Raw genomic sequence first — 19,148 nt, forward strand, 5'->3', positions numbered from 1 at the left:
GGTAGTAGAGTCATTTTCACAATGTTGATTCTTCCAATCCAAGAACATGGTATATCTCTCCATCTGTTTGTATCATCTTTAATTTCTTTCATCAGTGTCCTATAGTTTTCTGCATACAAGTCTTTTCTCTCCTTAGGTAGATTTGTTCCTAGGTATTTTTTTCTTTTTGTTGCAATGGTAAATGGGAGTGTTTCCTTAACTTCTCTTTCAGAGTTTTCATCATTAGTGTATAGGAATGCCAGAGATTTCTGTGCATTAATTTTGTATCCTGCTACTTTACCAAATTCACTGACTAGCTCTAGTAGTTTTCTGGTAGCATCTTTAGGATTCTCTATGTATAGTCATCTGCAAACAGTGACAGTTTTACTTCTTTTCCAATTTGGATTCTTTTTATTTCTTTTTCTTCTCTGATTGCTGTGAGGGCTAATTTCTTAATGGTCTCGAGGGTGATAGGTAGCATTTGGTTTATGGTTAAACTTGCTTAAAGATTTAGCAATATATGAAGATGAAGGGGCAGGAAAGAAAGCCCAAATCAATTTAACACGTATCTGACTAAATCTTTTGACACGTAACTCTGGAGCGTCAGTTTAAATTAATGTGATCGAGGTCTCAGCCAAATTAACCTATCTTTCTTTATTAGGGAGTCAACCTGTGGCCGAAAATGAAGCTCTCCCTCCTGAAACACTACTATGGCTATACCCTTTACCTTTCTCCACTGGCTCTAGGACCTGCCTCACCTTCTTCCCCTGCTGTTTCATTCTCACTACAGTTCTTCTACTTGAGTTTGTTTCACATAAGAAGGAATCAGAACCAGAAGTCTGGTTGGCCAAGAAAGACTTCACAGGTATCAAATACACATTTATCAAGTACCTACTAGAAGTCAGGCACTGTATGGAAGACTCAAGCATTAGAAAGCTGTAACTCTTGCTTTTAATTTCAATCTAACAAAGGGGACAGACTGGGAAATGAATACTTTGTATGCATTGTTTACCAACTGTGTAGCCTTGGGTAAGTTTCTTAGTTTTCTAAGCCTCATTTATTTTCATTACGAATATACAGATGTAATCCCACCAGAAAGACAAGATCCAGCCTCATCCACCAGAACACAGGCACTAGTCCCCTCCACCAGGAAGCCTACACAACCGACTGAACCAACCTTAGCCACTGGGGACAGATGCTAAAAACAACGGGAACTACGAACCTGCAGCCTGCAAAAAGGAGACCCCAAACACAGTAAGATAAGCAAAATGAGAAGACAGAAAAATACACAGCAGATGAAGGGGCAAGGTAAAAACCCACCAGACCTAACAAATGAAGAGGAAATAGGTAGTCTACCTGAGAAAGAATTCAGAATAATGAAAGTAAAGATGATCCAAAATCTTGGAAATAGAATAGAGAAAATGCAAGAAACATTTAACAAGGACCTAGAAGAACTAAAGAGGAAACAAGCAACGATGAACAACACAATAAATGAAATTAAAAATTCTCTACAAGGGATCAATAGCAGAATAACTGAGGCAGAAGAACAGATAAGTGACCTGGAAGATAAAATAGTGGAAATAACTACTGCAGAGCAGAATAAAGAAAAAAGAATGAAAAGAACTGAGGACAGTCTCAGAGACCTCTGGGACAACATTAAATGCACAAACATTTGAATCACAGGGGTCCCAAAGAAGAAGAGAAAAAGAAAGGGACTGAGAAAATATTTGAAGGGACTATAGTTTGAAAACTTCCCTAATATGGGAAAGGAAATAGTTAATCAAGTCCAGGAAGCACAGCGAGTCCCAAACATGATAAATCCAAGGAGAAACACGCCAAGACACATATTAATCAAGCTGTCAAAAATTAAATACAAAGGAAACATATTAAAAGCAGCAAGGGAAAAACAACAAATAACACACAAGGGAATCCCCCATAAGGTTAACAGCTGATCTTTCAGCAGAAACTCTGCAAGCCAGAAGGGAGTGGCAGGACATATTTAAAGTGATGAAGGAGAAAAATTTACAACCGAGATTACTCTACCCAGCAAGGATCTCACTCAGATTTGATGGAGAAATTAAAACCTTTCCAGACAAGCAAAAGCTGAGACAGGGGCTTCCCTGGTGGCGCAGTGGTTGGGAGTCTGCCTGCCGATGCAGGGGACGGGGGTTTGTGCCCCGGTCCGGGGGGATCCCACATGCTGTGGAGCGGCTGGGCCCGTGGGCCACGGCCGCTGGGCCTGTGTGTCCGGAGCCTGTGCTCCATGGCGGGAGAGGCCATGGCAGTGAGAGGCGCACGTACCGCAAAAAAAAAAAAAGCTGAAACAGTTCAGCACCACCACACCAGCTTTACAACAAATGCTAAACGAAATTCTCTAGGCAAGAAACACAAGCGAAGGAAAAGACCTACAATAACAAACCCAAAACAATTAAGAAAATGGGAATAGGAACATACATATCGATAATTACCTTAAATGTAAATGGATTAAATGCTCCCACCAAAAGACACAGACTGGCTGAATGGATACAAAAACAAGACCCATATATATGCTGTCTACAAGAGACCCACTTCAGACCTACGGACACATACAGACTGAAAGTAAGGGGATGGAAAAAGATATTCCATGCAAATGGAAACCAAAAGAAAGCTGGAGTAGCAATTCTCATATCAGACAAAACAGACTTTAAAATAAAGACTATTAGAAGAGACGAAGGGGCTTCCCTGGTGGCACAGTGGTTGAGAGTCTGCCTGCCGATGCAGGGGACATGGGTTCGTGCCCCGGTCCGGGAAGATCCCACATGCCGCGGAGCGGCTGGGCCCGTGAGCCATGGCCGTTGAGCCTCCGCAATGGGAGAGGCCACAACAGTGAGAGGTCCGCGTACCGCAAAAAAAAAAAAGAAGAGACGAAGAATGACACTACATAATGATCAAGGGATCAATCCAAGAAGAAGATATAACAATTGTAAACATTTATGCACCCAACATACGAGCACCTCAATACATAAGGCAAATAATAACAGCCATAAAAGGGGAAATCGACAGTAAAACATTCATAGTAGGGGACTTTAATACCCCACTTTCACCAATGGACAGATCATCCAAAATGAAAATAAATAAGGAAACACAAGCTTTAAATGATATATTAAACAAGATGGACTTAATTGCTATTTATAGGATATTCCATCCAAAAATAACAGACTACAAATTTTTCTCAAGTGCTCATGGAACATTCTCCAGGATAGATCATATCCTGGTTCACAAATCAAGACTTGGTAAATTTAAGAAAATTGAAATTGTATCAAGTATCTTTTCTGACCACAGCACTATGAGACGAGATATCAATTACAGGAAGAGATCTGTAAAAAATACAAACAGATGGAGGCTAAACAATACACTACTTAATAACGAAGTGATTACTAAAGAAATCAAAGAGGAAATCAAAAAATACCTAGAAAGAAATGACAGTGAAAACACAACGACCCAAAACCTATGGGGTGCAGCAAAGGCAGTTCTAAGAGGGAAGTTTATAGCAATACAATACAACCTCAAGAAACAAGAAACATCTCAAACAAACAACCTAACCTTGCACCTAAAGCGATGAGAGAAAGAAGAACCAAAATACCCCAAAGTTAGCAGAAGGAAAGAAATCATAAAGATCAGGTTAGAAATAAATGAAAAAGAAATGAAGGAAACGATAGCAAAGATCAATAAAACTAAAAGCTGGTTCTTTGAGAAGATAAACAAAATAGATAAACCACTAGCCAGACTCATCAAGAAAAAAAGGGAGAAGACTCAAATCAATAGAATTAGAAATGAGAAAGGAGAAGTAACAACTGACACTGCAGAAATAAAAAAGATCATGAGAGATTACTACAAGCAACTCTATGCCAATAAAATGGACAACCTGGAAGAAATGGGCAAATTCTTAGAAATGCACAACCTGCCAAGACTAAATCAGGTAGAAACAGAAAATATGAACAGACCAATCACAAGCACTGAAATTGAAACTGTGATTAAAAATCTTCCAACAAACAAAAGCCCAGGGCCAGATGGCTCCACAGGCAAATTCTATCAAACATTTAGAGAAGAGCTAACACCTATCCTTCTCGAACTCTTCCAAAATGTAGCAGAGAGGAACACTCCCAAACTCATTCTACAAGGCCACTATCACCCTGATACCAAAACCAGACAAGGATGTCACAAAGAAAGAAAACTATAGGCCAATATCACTGATGAACATAGATGCAAAAATTCTCAACAAAATACTAGCAAACAGAATCCAACAGCACATTAAAAGGATCATACACCATGATCAAGTGGGGTTTATTCCAGGAATGCAAGGATTCTTCAATATACGCAAGTCAATCAACGTGATACACCATATTAACAAACTGAAGGAGAAAAACCATATGATCATCTCAATAGATGTAGAGAAAGCTTTAAACAAAATTCAACACTAATTTATGATAAAAACTCTCCAGAAAGTAGGCATAGAGGGAACTTTCCTCTACATAATAAAGGCCATATACGACAAGCCCACAGCCAACATCGTCCTCAATGGTGAAAAACTGAAAGCATTTCCACTAAGATCAGGAACAAGACAAGGTTGCCCACTCTCACCACTCTTATTCAACATAGTTTTGGAAGTTTTCGCCACAGCAATCAGAGAAGAAAAGGAAATAAAAGGAATCCAAATCGGAAAAGAAGAAGTAAAGCTGTCACTGTTTGCAGATGACATGATACTATACATAGAGAATCCTAAAGATGCTACCAGAAAACTACTAGAGCTAATCAATGAATTTGGTAAAGTAGCAGGATACAAAATTAATGCACAGAAATCTCTGGCATTCCTATACACTAATGATGAAAAATCTGAAAGTGAAATCAAGAAAACACTCCCATTTACCATTGCAACAAAAAGAATAAAATATCTAGGAATAAACCTACCTAAGGAGACAAAAGACCTGTATGCAGAAAATTATAAGACACTGATGAAAGAAATTAAAGATGATACAAATAGATGGAGAGACATACCATGTTCTTGGATTGGAAGAATCAACATTGTGAAAATGACTCTAGTACCCAAAGCAATCTACACGTTCAATGCAATCCCTATCAAACTACCATTGGCATTTTTCACAGAACTAGAACAAAAAATTTCACAATTTGTATGGAAACACAAAAGATGCCAAATAGCCAAAGCAATCTTGAGAACTAAAAACAGAGCTGGAGGAATCAGGCTCCCTGACTTCAGACTATACTACAAAGCTACAGTAATCAAGACAGCATGGTACTGGCACAAAAACAGATATACAGATCAATGGAACAGGATAGAAAGCCCAGAGATAAACCCATGCACATATAGTCACCTTATCTTTGATAAAGGAGGCAGGAATGTACAGTGGAGAAAGGACAGCCTCTTCAACAAGTGGTGCTGGGAAAACTGGATAGGTACATGTAAAAGTATGAGATTAGATCACTCCCTAACACCATACACAAAAATAAGCTCAAAATGGATTAAAGACCTAAATGTAAGGCCAGAAACTATCAAACTCTTAGAGGAAAACACAGGCAGAACACTCTATGACATAAATCACAGCAAGATCCTTTTTGACCCACCTCCTAGAGAAATGGAAATAAAAACAAAAGTAAACAAATGGGACTTAATGAAACTTAAAAGCTTTTGCACAGCAAAGGAAACCATAAACAAGACCAAAAGACAACCCTCAGAATGGGAGAAAATATTTGCAAATGAAGCAAAAGACAAAGGATTAATCTCCAAAATTTGCAAGCAGTTTCTTGCAGCTCAATAACAAAAAAACAAACAACCCAATCCAAAAATGGGCAGAACACCTAAATAGACATTTCTCCAAAGAAGATATACAGATTGCCAACAAACACATGAAAGAATGCTCAACATCATTAATCATTATAGAAATGCAAATCAAAACTACAGTGAGGTAGCCCCTCACACTGGTCTGAATGGCCATCATTTAAAAATCTAGAAACAATAAATGCTGGAGAGGGTGTGGAGAAAAGGGAACACTCTTGCACTGCTGGTGGGAATGTGAATTGGTACAGCCACTATGGAGAACAGTATGGAGGTTCCTTAAAAAACTACAAATAGAACTACCATATGACCCAGCAATCCCACTACTGGGCATATACCCTGAGAAAACCATAATTCAAAAAGAATCATGTACCAAAATGTTCATTGCAGCTCTATTTACAAGAGCCAGGAGATGGAAACAACCTAAGTGTCCATCATCTGATGAATGGATAAAGAAGATGTGGCATATATATACAATGGAATATTACTCAGCCATAAAAAAGAAACGAAATTGAGCTATTTGTAATGGGGTGGATGGACCTAGAGTCTGTCATACAGAGTGAAGTAAGTCAGAAAGAGAAAGACAAATACCATATGCTAACACATCTATATGGAATTTAAGAAAAAGAAAATGTCATGAAGAACCTAGGGGTAAGACAGGAATAAAGACACAGACCTACTAGAGAATGGACTTCAGGATATGGGGAGGGGGAAGCATAAGCTGTGACAAAGTGAAAGAGTGGCATTGACATATATACACTACCACACGTAAAACAGATAGCTAGTGGGAAGCAGCCGCATAGCACAGGGAGATCAGCTCGGTGCTTTGTGACCACCTAGAGGGGTGGGCTAGGGAGGGTGGGAGTGAGGGAGACGCAAGATGGAGGAGATATGGAAACATATGTATATGTATAACTGATTCACTTTGTTATAAAGCAGAAACTAGCATACCATTGTAAAGCAATTATACTCCAATAAAGATGTTAAAAAAAAATGTCATGAAGAACCTAGGGGTAAGACGGGAATAAAGACACAGACCTACTAGAGCATGGACTTGAGGATATGGGAAGGGGGAAGGGTAAGCTGTGACAAAGTGAGAGAGAGGCATGGACATATATACACTACCAAACGTAAGGTAGATAGCTAGTGGGAAGCAACTGCATAGCACAGGGAGATCAGCTCGGTGCTTTGTGACCACCTGGATGGGTGGGATAGGGAGGGTGGGAGTGAGGGAGATGCAAGAGGGAGGAGATATGGGAACATATGTATATGTATAACTGATTCACTTTGTTATAAAGCAGAAACTAACACAGCATTGTAAAGCAATTATACTCCAATAAAGATGTAAAAAAAAAAAAGATGGACTTAATTGATATTTATAGGACATTCCATCCAAAAACAACAGAATACACATTTTTCTCAAGTGCTCATGGAACATTCTCCAGGATAGATCATATCCTGGATCACAAATCAAGCCTTGGTAAATTTAAGAAAATTAAAATTGTATCAAGTATCTTTTCTGACCACAACGCTATAAGACTAGATATCAATTACAGGAAAAGATCTGTGAAAAATACAAACACATGGAGCCTTATAGGGATTTAAACAGTATTAAATGAAATCATGCCTATTAAGGACTTTGTACGGTAGCTCCTATAATTAGTAAACACAACATTACCGTTGTTTTTGTTATGTGAGTAAAGTTGCCTGGGAGAACAGAAAAGGCACTGCTGAAACTACGCTCCACTTAAGTCTGGGAATCGTCTTTGTGAAGGCAAATGAGCGTGAAGGCTGTTCGCTCATACAAGCAAGGTCTAGAATCCAGAATATCAGCAAATTTGCAATTAGCATACACTGAAGCTGAGCTCTAACTACTCTCTACCCTCATTAACATTCCCTGGTTCATAGGGAATGTGGCAAAAGCTCTCAAGTGTGTGTCTGAGTTGTATACATGATTGAAGGAGCTGTGTTTTGTGTTTATGCCCCGAAGAATACTTGCTGTTTTGGCAACCATGTCACATGGAGTATAATCCTCTCAGTGTCAAGTCCACCTTCACCCATGTCTTCCATATTAATCGAAAAAGCTATCATCTGCTAACAAAGAAACAACCTGATGATGATAAATGCTTTGGAAAGCAACTTAATAGATTTCTTTCCTAACGGAAGAACAGTAGATGGTTTCACAAAAACAAAATATGGAAAAGTTTGAGGACTAGCATTGGATACAGCGAGCAGATGGACACAACAAATTAATTTGTTAATTATATCCATTTTTAACAATTAGGTGTTTATTACCTTCAGTGACAACAACTCAGAACAAGAAGAACAAATATCAATAAAATGAGACTCCCCGTAATGCCAAGGTCTTTTAAAGATGCACACAGATTAAAACTGATCAAGAACCTGTCTTAATTCCATTCTAAAAGCATAAGATTTAACAACAGTGAATTAACTGTATCTTTATGCAAAATCTTAAGTAACCTACTAAAACTTTTGGTACAATATACCCATTTTTCACTGCAACGTGTTTCCAACCACCACAAAACAACAAAAAAACCCATGCCTTCTTCCAGGGTTTTACCTGACTAACTTGCATTTCTCTTCTCTATCACTAGATGGCACCTGTGAGCCTGTAAGGAGCGTGATGACTCATCCAGCTACTAAGGTGAGAGCTTATTCAGATATCAGCTGAAACTGATTGAATGAGCAATTCAAAACAGGTGTGCATGAACTAGGGCGACTGCTTTAGTTTCACCAATCAAAGATTTCATGAGATGTAAAGCTGTAAAAGGGAGAAGGGCTGCCTTGGATCAGCATTTGTCATACATAGAAATATTTCACATGAACTTCAAAAACCCTGTAAGGTATTTTGCCACCTGTCCCATAACAGAGGAGGATGCTGAGACAAACAGAAGATAAGTTTCCCAATGACTCAGCACTACTAAGAACCTAAGAGACGGTTTAGCATGAGGGTTAAGGGCTGAGATGTCAGACCCAGACTCCTTGGATTCCAATTCTAGCTTGGTCAATACTGTGTTAACTTGGGAAGTTATTTTCTCTTCTTTACCTTGGCTAAAATCACCTGTAAGATGGGTATGATGATGATAAAGCATCTATCTCTTGAGGTGATGGGAGGATGATATAAACTGATTCCCATAAAGTGCTTCAAGTAGTGCCAGGATATGAAAATAACATCAATAATAATAATAACCTACCAATAAAAATAATGTAGAGATAGAAATATCAGTAGTAATAATATAATTATTAGAAACATCCCCCCTAACTCCTAATCCCTCCTCCCTCTCATGAAGAAGGGCAGGATGGTACAATGGCGAAAGGATAGACCCTGGCACCAGACTACTTGGGTTTGCATTGAGTTTCCTCTTCTATAAAATGGGGATTAAATTAGTTTATATATATATAATGCTTAGAAGAATGTCTGGCACTGAGTAGGTGCTTTTTATTTTTTATTGCTTTTTTGTTTTGTTTTGCTTTTTGGCCACACCGCACAGCATGTAGAATCTTAGTTCCCTGTCCAGGGATCAAACCCATGTCCCCTGTATTGGAAGCGTGGAGTCTTAATTGCTGGACTGCCAGGGAAGTCCCGAGTAGGTGCTTTTTAGTGCCGACTAAATAAGTGTAGAGGAGGGGGCTGGTTTGAGAATTGGGAGATTTGGGTTTTAATCTTGGATTTCATAGCTGTGTGGCTGCAAAGGTGGTCTCCTGGAATTCAGTTTCCTCATCTTTAAAATTAGGAAATTGAAATATATCAGTTGCTCTCAAATTTATTTATGTAATAGTGTACTAGGGGAGCTAAGACAAAGGTACAAAAAAGCACCATGCAAGACAGGAGTGACTGCTACAAAGAGATCTGTTGAAACTCTAAGGGAATTCAAAAGAGGGAATGGTTACTAGTAGTCTGGGTGGTGGGGAGGACTTCATGGAAGAAGCGCATCTGAACAGAATCTGGCCTAGTAAGTGTGGGGAAGAGGAGACTGAGGTCATGGGAAGAGTATAAGCAAAGGCTCGGGGACAGGAACACATGAATCAGGGATGAGTGACAGGAAAGAGCTCAGTAAAGGCGCGTGAGGGTCACAAAGAAAAGTTGGGCTGGCGCTAGATTTCACAGGGCTTTGAGAGCCAGGCTAGGCATTCTGGATTTTATTACATATGCACAGAAAACAGGTGACTAAATGAGATGGTTGAGATAAGGGATTAACGAGAAGAAAGAGTAAGAAAGCTCCCAAGTTCCAGCCTGGCTTGACCGACAGAAATGGAAGAGGATATGCTTGGTGGAGGCATTGACATGCCAAATCAGAGATGCTGGAGGAGCATTCAAGTGGAGCTGACCAGCGGGCGACTAAAAGTGTCAGCTGGAGCCAGCAGTTAGGATGGAGAACTACATTCAACAGTCGTTTAAATGGAGGATGGGGTGCCATGGGAGAGGAAAGACAGCAAGGACTAGAAACCTGGGGGCAAGAAGAGAAGTGGTCTTAAAGAGTCATGAGGAGAACAGGGAAGGTAAAATACCATGGAAACCAAGAGAAGGTCGGCTGACAATATACAAAGCTGCCGAGAAGTCACCAAGGGTAAGAATGACATCTGGTTATCTAGGTCCTTTAACAGAATAAATTCATCAGGAAGGGGTGAGGTTAGGGGTAGCAGAAAACATGGAGTTAAGGAGCAAGGAAGTGGTGGGACATCGGAGGAAGAGCTATAAAGGGGAATGAAAACGCATCACCTTATGTACAAAATGTTAACAGTGATATCTAGCTCTATATGGTCAAATTTTTAGCTACTTTGGTTCCTATATTTCTACCTGTTCTACAATAAATATGAATTGCTGTGGTAATAATAAAATGGTAAATAATTGTTGGGAAAACGTATTATCTTTTTTTAAAATTAATTGATTAATTTCCTTATTTCGGCTGTGCAGGGTCTTCGTCATGGCACGTGGGCTTCTCTAGTCGCAGCACCCGTGCTTAGTTGTGGTATGTGGGATCTTAGTTCCCCGACCAGGAATTGAACCCGGGCTCCCTGCATTGGGAGCGTGGGTCTTAAACACTGGACTACCAGGGAAGTACCTTGATTACTTAGATTTTTCTACGGAGATAATTTTTTTTTTAATTTACTTTTACTTATTTATTTTGGGCTGTGTTGGGTCTTCGTTTCTGTGCAAGGGCTTTCTCTAGTTGCGGCAAGCAGGGGCCACTCTTCATCGCGGTGCGCAGGCCTCTCACTGTCATGGCCTCTCTTGTTGCGGAGCACAGGCTCCAGACGCGCAGGCTCAGTAGTTGTGGCGCACAGGCCCAGTTGCCCTGCAGCATGTGGGATCTTCCCAGACCAGGGCTTGAACCCGTGTCCCCTGCATTGGCAGGCAGACTCCCAACCACTGTGCCACCAGGGAAGCCCCGATTACTTAGATGTTTTTTTTTTTTTTGCTGTACGCGGGCCTCTCACTGTTGTGGCCTCTCCCGTTGCGGAGCACAGGCTCCGGACGTGCAGGCTCAGCGGCCATGACTCATGGGCCCAGCCGCTCCGCGGCATGTGGGATCCTCCCGGACCGGGGAACGAACCCGCGTCCCCCGCATTGGCAGGTGGACTCTCAACCACTGCACCACCAGGGAAGCCCTACTTAGATTTTTAATAAAGATTTCTTCTCCCCTTCAGCTATATTTAGCAGGGTCAAAATGAAGCACATTAGGAAACTTTAACTGGAAATAGAAGGCACATCTTATCTCAAATTAGCATCTTCAGTTCTTAGGGAAGGAAGATTAGGTATTATTTTTCCACATCTTATAAATGGGGAAATTGAGGCACAGAAAAGCGTGGAGACTTGCTTTTGGTTGTGCAGCTGCAGTAATAATAAAATGGTAAAGAATTGTTGGGAAAATGTATTATCTTTTATATGCCAACAAACTAATATGTACTTACATGCATTATCTTAAATAATCCTTACAACTCTATAAAATAAGAATTATTATTTTAATTTTATAAAGATACTTCTATATAAGTAAACTAGCTTTCCTTTAAAAATTAACCATTTTTCTATATAAAATACCCAAAAATCGATTTCAAATCTCTTTGATTCTTTAGTATGCTAGAAATAAGTTGGGCTGTAAGTTCACTTATTATATCTTCTACAACACAGGGTAGCTAGGTTTTTTAAAACTTGTTTTTGTTGTCCTTCAGCTTCAATTCTGTGCTTCTGGGCCTATGTGATAAAGCCAGGGACCCTATAATCACTGATGTTTTAGAAGTCAGAGAGCAAAACATGTGAGAACATGTGTAAAATTAAGAGAATACATTCTAAAGAATGTCATCCTCTCCTACTGCATGGCTTTATGACTTAAACCCTATTTTTTGGCCTGTTTCCGGATTTAGGTTATCTCTGAAGTAGGCCCTGAATAAGTGGGTGACACTAATGTACATTCAAAGTAATCTGTTACACAGTAGAACAAAAGCAGAATAATCAGAGATTTAACCATTAAGGAATAAAATTTACTTCCAGGAGAAAACATTTAAGAGTTCCAATCCTTCTGGATTTTGATCATTGTTCCATCCTTACACATCTTTATTCAAGACACAAAGGGTAAAAACTAAAAGGCTCACTTCGTAGGAAGTTCCCACACCATACCTTCACCCAAACACTATAAAGACCAAGTGTTTTCTGATTGGAGATGAACTCAGATGGTAAAACAGACGATCATCAATTCAAACTTTATGGATTCTTTGCTATCCTACTGACATTTCTACAAGCTTGGCTTCCTGAAAAATGCACAATAGAAAATTATTATTTATTTACAAAGTGTTCAGCTGTGGACCAATAATAACACTGGGGTCATGAAAACCAAGCCTTTGTTTCTTTTGGCTGCTGCTTGTTGGTGAGGCTCCGGAAGGCTTGAAAAGAGCCAGGCCAAAGTGGACAGATCAGGGGTAGATAAAATTAAGAGAAAACCTGAGATCAGGACCATGAAAAAACTTTTACCTCACAGCACTGTGAGTCCACCTCTGACATAATTTCTAACATTCAAATCTCATAAAGACTTAATGAGTTTTATTCCCCATCTTGTTATGGAAGCTTCTCAGGTGATGGGAAAAATAATCCTCCTAGGACCAAAAGAAGGTAAAATAATCACATCTACTTTGGGACAGTCCCCTGCCACTTGCTCAATTTACAGACATGAAACATGCTAGAGTAGCTTAATAAAACAGCTAAAGAGAACAAAAAGCATTACTTTAAAAATCACTATGTGGGAATTCTCTCGTGGCCCAGTGGTTAGGCCTCCACGCTTGCACTGCAGGGGGCACGGGTTCGATCCCTGGTAGGGGAACTAAGATCCCACGTGCTGCGCCACTGCCAAACAAAAAACCCACTACGTACTACTTTAAATTACTTACTTAAACCACTGCCAAAGAAAAGCTTTGCTTATATTAGCAACAAAGTGTCACAATTAAGACAGCCTCAAAGCATTAAAAATAATCAAGTAAATTAGAATATATATGCGAAGGTAATCTAAAAGCAGCAATCTGAAAATCTGCTGCTATAAGGTCAACATATGAAGAATGAACATTGTTAAAGAAGGAAATGCTCAGAAAAAGTGAGAAAGGTGACATTCTGTGGGATGAAACCTAGTGTCTGGCCAAATGTCCATTTTTTTTTTAAATGTATATTTATTTTTGGCTGTGTTGGGTCTTCGTTTCTGTGCAAGGGCTTTCTCTAGTTGTGGCAAGCGGGGGCCACTCCTCATTGCGGTGCGCGGGCCTCTCACTATCGTGGCCTCTCTTGTGGAGCACAGGCTCCAGACGCGCAGGCTCAGCGGCCGTGGCTCACGGGCCCAGTTGCTCCGCGGCATGTGGGATCTTCCCGGACCAGGGCACGAACCCGTGTCCCCTGCATCGGCAGGTGGAGTCTCAACCACTGCGTCACCAGGGAAGCCCTAAACGTCCATTTTTAATTTAATCTTTTGTGCTACAAGGTTTTGTGTGAGCCTTTTCAGCCCATTGTTTCCCTGCAGTTTGACGGGAGAGCTCCTTGGTCTGGCTAGCCAGGGTGACTTGCACTGCCCCCAAGCCTGTCCTTCCAATACAATACCCCATATAATTATTCAGAGAAGAGGCCAGCAGTATGGACCACTATGACACCTGGGTCACGGCCTCTGACATAGAATCTGGGGCCAGACCAAGTCTGGTCCAGCAGCAGAGGAGCAGGAAAAATGCTAAGGGGGATGCGTGGGAAAGGAAAGCTGAGTGAAATGCTCTACTTTAAAATGCTATGTGTAAGCACAGTAACAAAAACACAAATCACATTTGAATGATGTGATGTGGCTTCAAGTTATTGAAAGGCTGTAAGACTAGTGTTTCTCTTCTCTCTAAACCATGATGCCATTAGGAGACCAAGTCTCTTCTAAGAGGGATTTCTTTGTCTTGTATTATCAGACTTATGTTAGAATGGAAAAAGTTCATGATGGTTGAAATAATGCGTTACATAAATGCGCTAGTATGCTGATTTACAAAGAGGTTTTTTAGCTAAAAGAGTGTAAATTTTACTTTAAGCCTAGATTAAAAATGCATTCTCCTTTTGTTCATGAACTGAACTTCTGCAAGGGATTGTTAATCATAAACGTAATTCACTTTGCATTAAAAATTTAAAGAAAGTATTTTTTTTTAATGATCACCATGCCAAAATGTTATAAATGTATTCTGTGGTAATCCAGAATATTTATCTGAGTGTAAAACAGACAGAATGGCAGATGGAATGGGCAATTCCCCACTCTCCCAGCTTTCCCTCTGTGTTCTGTAGAACAGCTCTCTACGGAAGCTGATGGTTGAGTATTTGTCTAAACCTGAAAAGACTCAGTCCCTTTTGTCCTGCACCCCTGAAGGGCCCTAAGACAAATAATACCTCTCACTCCCAGTAAAAACATCCCCTCTCCTACTGAGTTTAGGATAATTTGGAAGAAAGTTCTTTGTATGTGACATTTGAGATTAGCTTCCTACCAAAATAAGTACATCCTATTGGTTATCTCTAATTTCAAAACCTTCCCCAAAAGACTGGGATTGTTTTGTAAAATCCAGAAGCATAAGGCTTTCCCAATTATACTGTGTTCACGAATACTGTGATCACGTTATTTCTTTTTGATCATGTGATTTCATTTTCTACATCTATTAGGCTTTCAAGACTTTAAAAAATCTATTTTTTATTTTTGACAAATGTATTACACTTTGGGTTGTCTGGATAAGAAATATCTGGGGTTGAAGATTTCTACTTGAACGCGTTGCCATGAATGAATCTGATTTTCATCCAAACACTGAAAAACAAATCTGAAAGTGATAATGGAGGCTCCAAGAAACACAGTTTTTGATCTTTTATGCTCTTTTCTTATGGCATTCCTTTCCCTTTGGGAATCCCCATGGAAGAAAGGCACTTCCATGGTCTAATTTTGTAAGATGAGTGAGCAATGCCACTGAGTCTCTCCCACCACACCATCAATGGAATTATGCCCATAGTTGGTAGTTCCTGTGGGTTGGGGAAGAGAAAAAGAACGAAGACTCCAAAAAAGCGGGGGCTTAACTGTCTCAAAATTGATAACAGCTTTATGTGAAGCGTACCAATAAGGCTGGTCCACATATACGTTCCTAAATAATTTAAAAGTGAATAAAATAGAGCGATTGCTGATTATAAGAATTTTTAACACAGAAAAAGTGTTAGAATGGGGGGGGGGGTGCATTTTAAAAGGCTGTAAAATTTACAAGGGAAGTTTACTTAAAGTCGTTACGTAAGAAAGTGAAATAAGTTCCTTTGATTATGTTGATATTTCTATCAAGAGCAATTCTTACCCTAAAAGCATCCAAAGTACTTGACTTGCGCTACTATACTTGGCTTAGCATTTGTTTAACTAGCTGCTCTGTCTGCCAACACACAGACACTGTCTGTTTGACACACATCATTGCCTTACAAACAATATTTTTGTAGACTGACAGAGAGAGCCTATTCATGACAACCAAACTTCCCCTGAAGCCATGAAATAAATTTCCTTCCAGGACTAACATTTCTCCCTTTCACTGTCATGGGCTCGCCATGCCATTTTGACCTTTCTGTGAGGCAACATGAAAATACCATCTATCATCTCCTGAACCATGGTGACTTGGTTGGAGGTGCACCGTTTCATGGCAAAAACATCTGTGGTCTGATAACCATTCCTCCAAATCTCAGCCCTCGGCAGTTAAAAGCATGCTTACAAGATGGGACAGAAGCAGGTAGACAGCTTGAAGCCAGTCTTAAATTTCTTCTCAAGTAGGAAATGCAAGCTGGTAAAATATCAGCTTCATCAATCATAGTGATAAAACATGATTGCATTACTTATTTATGCCTCCTTTAGAACTCACAAGAAGCACTACATTACAGCAATTTACTTAAACTTTGCTGAAGGTACCACTTCAAAATTGATTTTAATGTTAGCAGATAAGAGACTTCTGGGAGTCTGATACAAGCAGGTGCAGGTCATTACCATGTTAATTGGCTATAAACAGTCCACTCAAATTCTCTATAAACCTTAAATCTTTCAGGTACTGAAAGACACTGAAGATGTTTGGGGGTGCTTGGAAGTTATTCAGTATATCTTTAAATAGTTTTCAACACATATGATAGAGAATCTGAAGCAATTTGAACATATGAAGTTAAACTAAAAACATTTCCTGAGAAATAAAATATTCAACAGAAGACCTAAGTTTTCTTATATTCAAGCTGAAATATATTATTATAAGGGAATTCCCTGGTGGTCCAGGGGTTAGGACTCGGCACTTTCACTGCCGTGGCCTGGGTTCAATCCCCGGTTGGGGAACTAAGATCCTGCAAGCCATGCGGTGCAGCCAAAAGAAAGAAATATAGTTTTATAAACACCAGTTTATAAACATTCCAAGGACAGAAGAAATATTTAGTTGTTTAAGGAAATAATTTGTTTTTAGTTCCTCAAGTGACCTTTAATTGGAAGGGTTACTGGATAGTATGAATAAGAAACTGATTTTCTGTATTTTTTTTCTCAGTAGGTAAAATTATAATGTATGCCAATTGATATAACTTAAATACCCCACACATCTCTAGAAAATTGTTTTATATCATCAATCGTTATTTCAGAAGTGCTGTCGTTTTAACCCTGTGCATAACCATTGTAAAACCATTCCTAACTTGGAGAAACGAATTCAACACACAGCACAGAGCATTTTTAACCTTTTATTTTTTAAACATTTCGATATATTTTCCTTATTTCTTATTCTCTTATCTGTATGTGCATGTGCTCAAGTGTACATATACACACCGCTTTTTCTTTTGTTGAATTATCATACACTTCACACCTAAATACGTGGACATGTTTCCCCTGAGAACAAGGTGAAACATATATAACCACAATACCATTATTACACCCAATAAACTTAACAATGACACAATTTTATCTGATACATAGTCTATTTTTAAATTTCCCACCGATAATGTCCTTTATATTCCCCACCCCCACCCAAATTCCTGAATCCAATTGAGGGTCACACACTGCTTCTTCATCTAGAATTGTTCCCTGTCCTTTTCCTATCTTTTGTGACAATGACAATGACATCTTTAAAGAATCCAGTCCTGATGTTTTATAGACTATCTCACATCTGGATTTATCTAATTGTTTCCTCATTGTTAGATCCAGACTAAATGTTTTTGGCAAGAATATTACACAGGTTAGACTATGACTTTAATATAGGGTTTTTTTTATTAAGGGAAATATAACTTAAAATACACATTTTTTGTAACTGCAAATTTGTTATATTTCTTGTTGAAGAGCAACTATCATAGTTTCAAAAGCTTTTCTAACTCCAGAATAGTGTTTTCTTAGTGGCCAATTTTATCTCTGTATTTATCTATATTTATCCATATGAATGTATTCAACTCTTGCCTGACAAGACAATGGAAAGTACCAACTTGTTTTTAGGGTTCTTATAAGATTTCTAGAAATATCTGGGACTCTGTACGTAAATAATGCAAATGCGTATTTGTTTCCTTAATTCTCAGTTACTCACACTGGAATGCCAATTTGTAATATACACAGCCTAGGAACAGAGTAAACCAAGAAATCAGGGCCATAAAGTGTGCAATTCAGTTAACATGGGACAAAGAATTAATATGATTAAAACAATCCTTGTAATCTCTCAGAGTGGATATACGCATAGAAAAAAGGGCCTTTTAAAAAGAGTGTTTCAAATATAGTTTCTATAGTTTTGTAGGGTCAGAATTAAGGCCCATCTGCCCTGATTTTTCTTCTGAGACAAAAGGCCATTTTATGAAAAGAGTGGGAGTGTATTCAAGAAAGGGAAACCATACTAAAAATCATCATACTTGGTCATCCAGATGGAGAAATGTGAAAGTTCAAAATATTTATCTTAATTGTTTCCTCCGTTAGTATCTCTAGGTCATCCAAAACGCTGTAACTTGTTAAATGATCCTAGAAACTACAGGAATCTTCTTCCCTTATTAGCTTAAGTCATTGTCAAGCATAATATAGTTTTCAATACAGATTCACAGAGACTCTCCAACAATGTGAGCATATGGTTTTTTCGGAGGTACTGTATTTTGGGAATTTAGTTAGTATATTAAAATCTTCTAATAATTAAAATATCCTGTTCCCCCCAGCTACCAGTGTTTGTGGTTTGCTTTGGCTGCAAGGAAGCTCATAGCTAAATTCATAGGCATTTCTAGCAACTGTACAGGATCTTACAGCATGCAACAAAGAAGTCGTTATCCTGGTTTCACTGACTCTTTCAATCTTGATTTCTCTTTGCTCCAATTTTTTCATCTAAGTATAGTCAATTAAAATATACTTTACTGTTTTCTCTCATTATGATCAAATATGTGTTTGTTACGGAAAATTTATGTAACTCAGGCCAAAAGAAATAAAAATAAAATATCCTTAAGACTGGCACCCAGAGATAAGCACTGTGAACATTAGTTTGTATGTTTTTTCATTCCCTTTCCTATCCATATGTACCCATACTCAGTATATTTTATATGTCATAACTGTTTTTTTTCAGTTAATATCCTATGGACAACTATTCCTATTATTAAATATTCTAAAACATTCCTTCTAATGTCTACACTTATTCAAATTGTATGGATGTACGAAGTTTACTTTATTAAACCTCTGTAGCTGAATATTTAGGTTTTCTCCAGCTTTTCACAATTATAAATGACCCCATACACTACAGTGAGCATCCTTGTGGTTAAGTGTTTGTGCATGTTCATAATACTTTCTTATGGCAGGTTCTATTAATAGAGTTGCTGGGTAAAAGAGTGTATATT

The 19,148-nt window shown here is 38.8% G+C and overlaps 1 protein-coding gene and 1 non-coding gene across 2 annotated transcripts in view; one reads left to right on the forward strand and one right to left on the reverse strand.

Annotated features, from left to right (window-relative positions):
- The window catches only part of PRTG (protogenin), a 128,564-nt gene that overhangs the window by 24,750 nt on the left and 84,666 nt on the right, over nucleotides 1-19,148 (reverse strand). The window lies entirely within an intron of this gene.
- Nucleotides 16,582-16,653, forward strand: TRNAE-UUC (transfer RNA glutamic acid (anticodon UUC)). Its single transcript has one exon. It is a non-coding gene; the product is annotated as a tRNA-Glu (tRNA).

The sequence above is a fragment of the Phocoena phocoena genome, chromosome 2 (genome assembly GCF_963924675.1).
Source record: "Phocoena phocoena chromosome 2, mPhoPho1.1, whole genome shotgun sequence".
Classification (NCBI taxonomy): domain Eukaryota; kingdom Metazoa; phylum Chordata; class Mammalia; order Artiodactyla; family Phocoenidae; genus Phocoena; species Phocoena phocoena.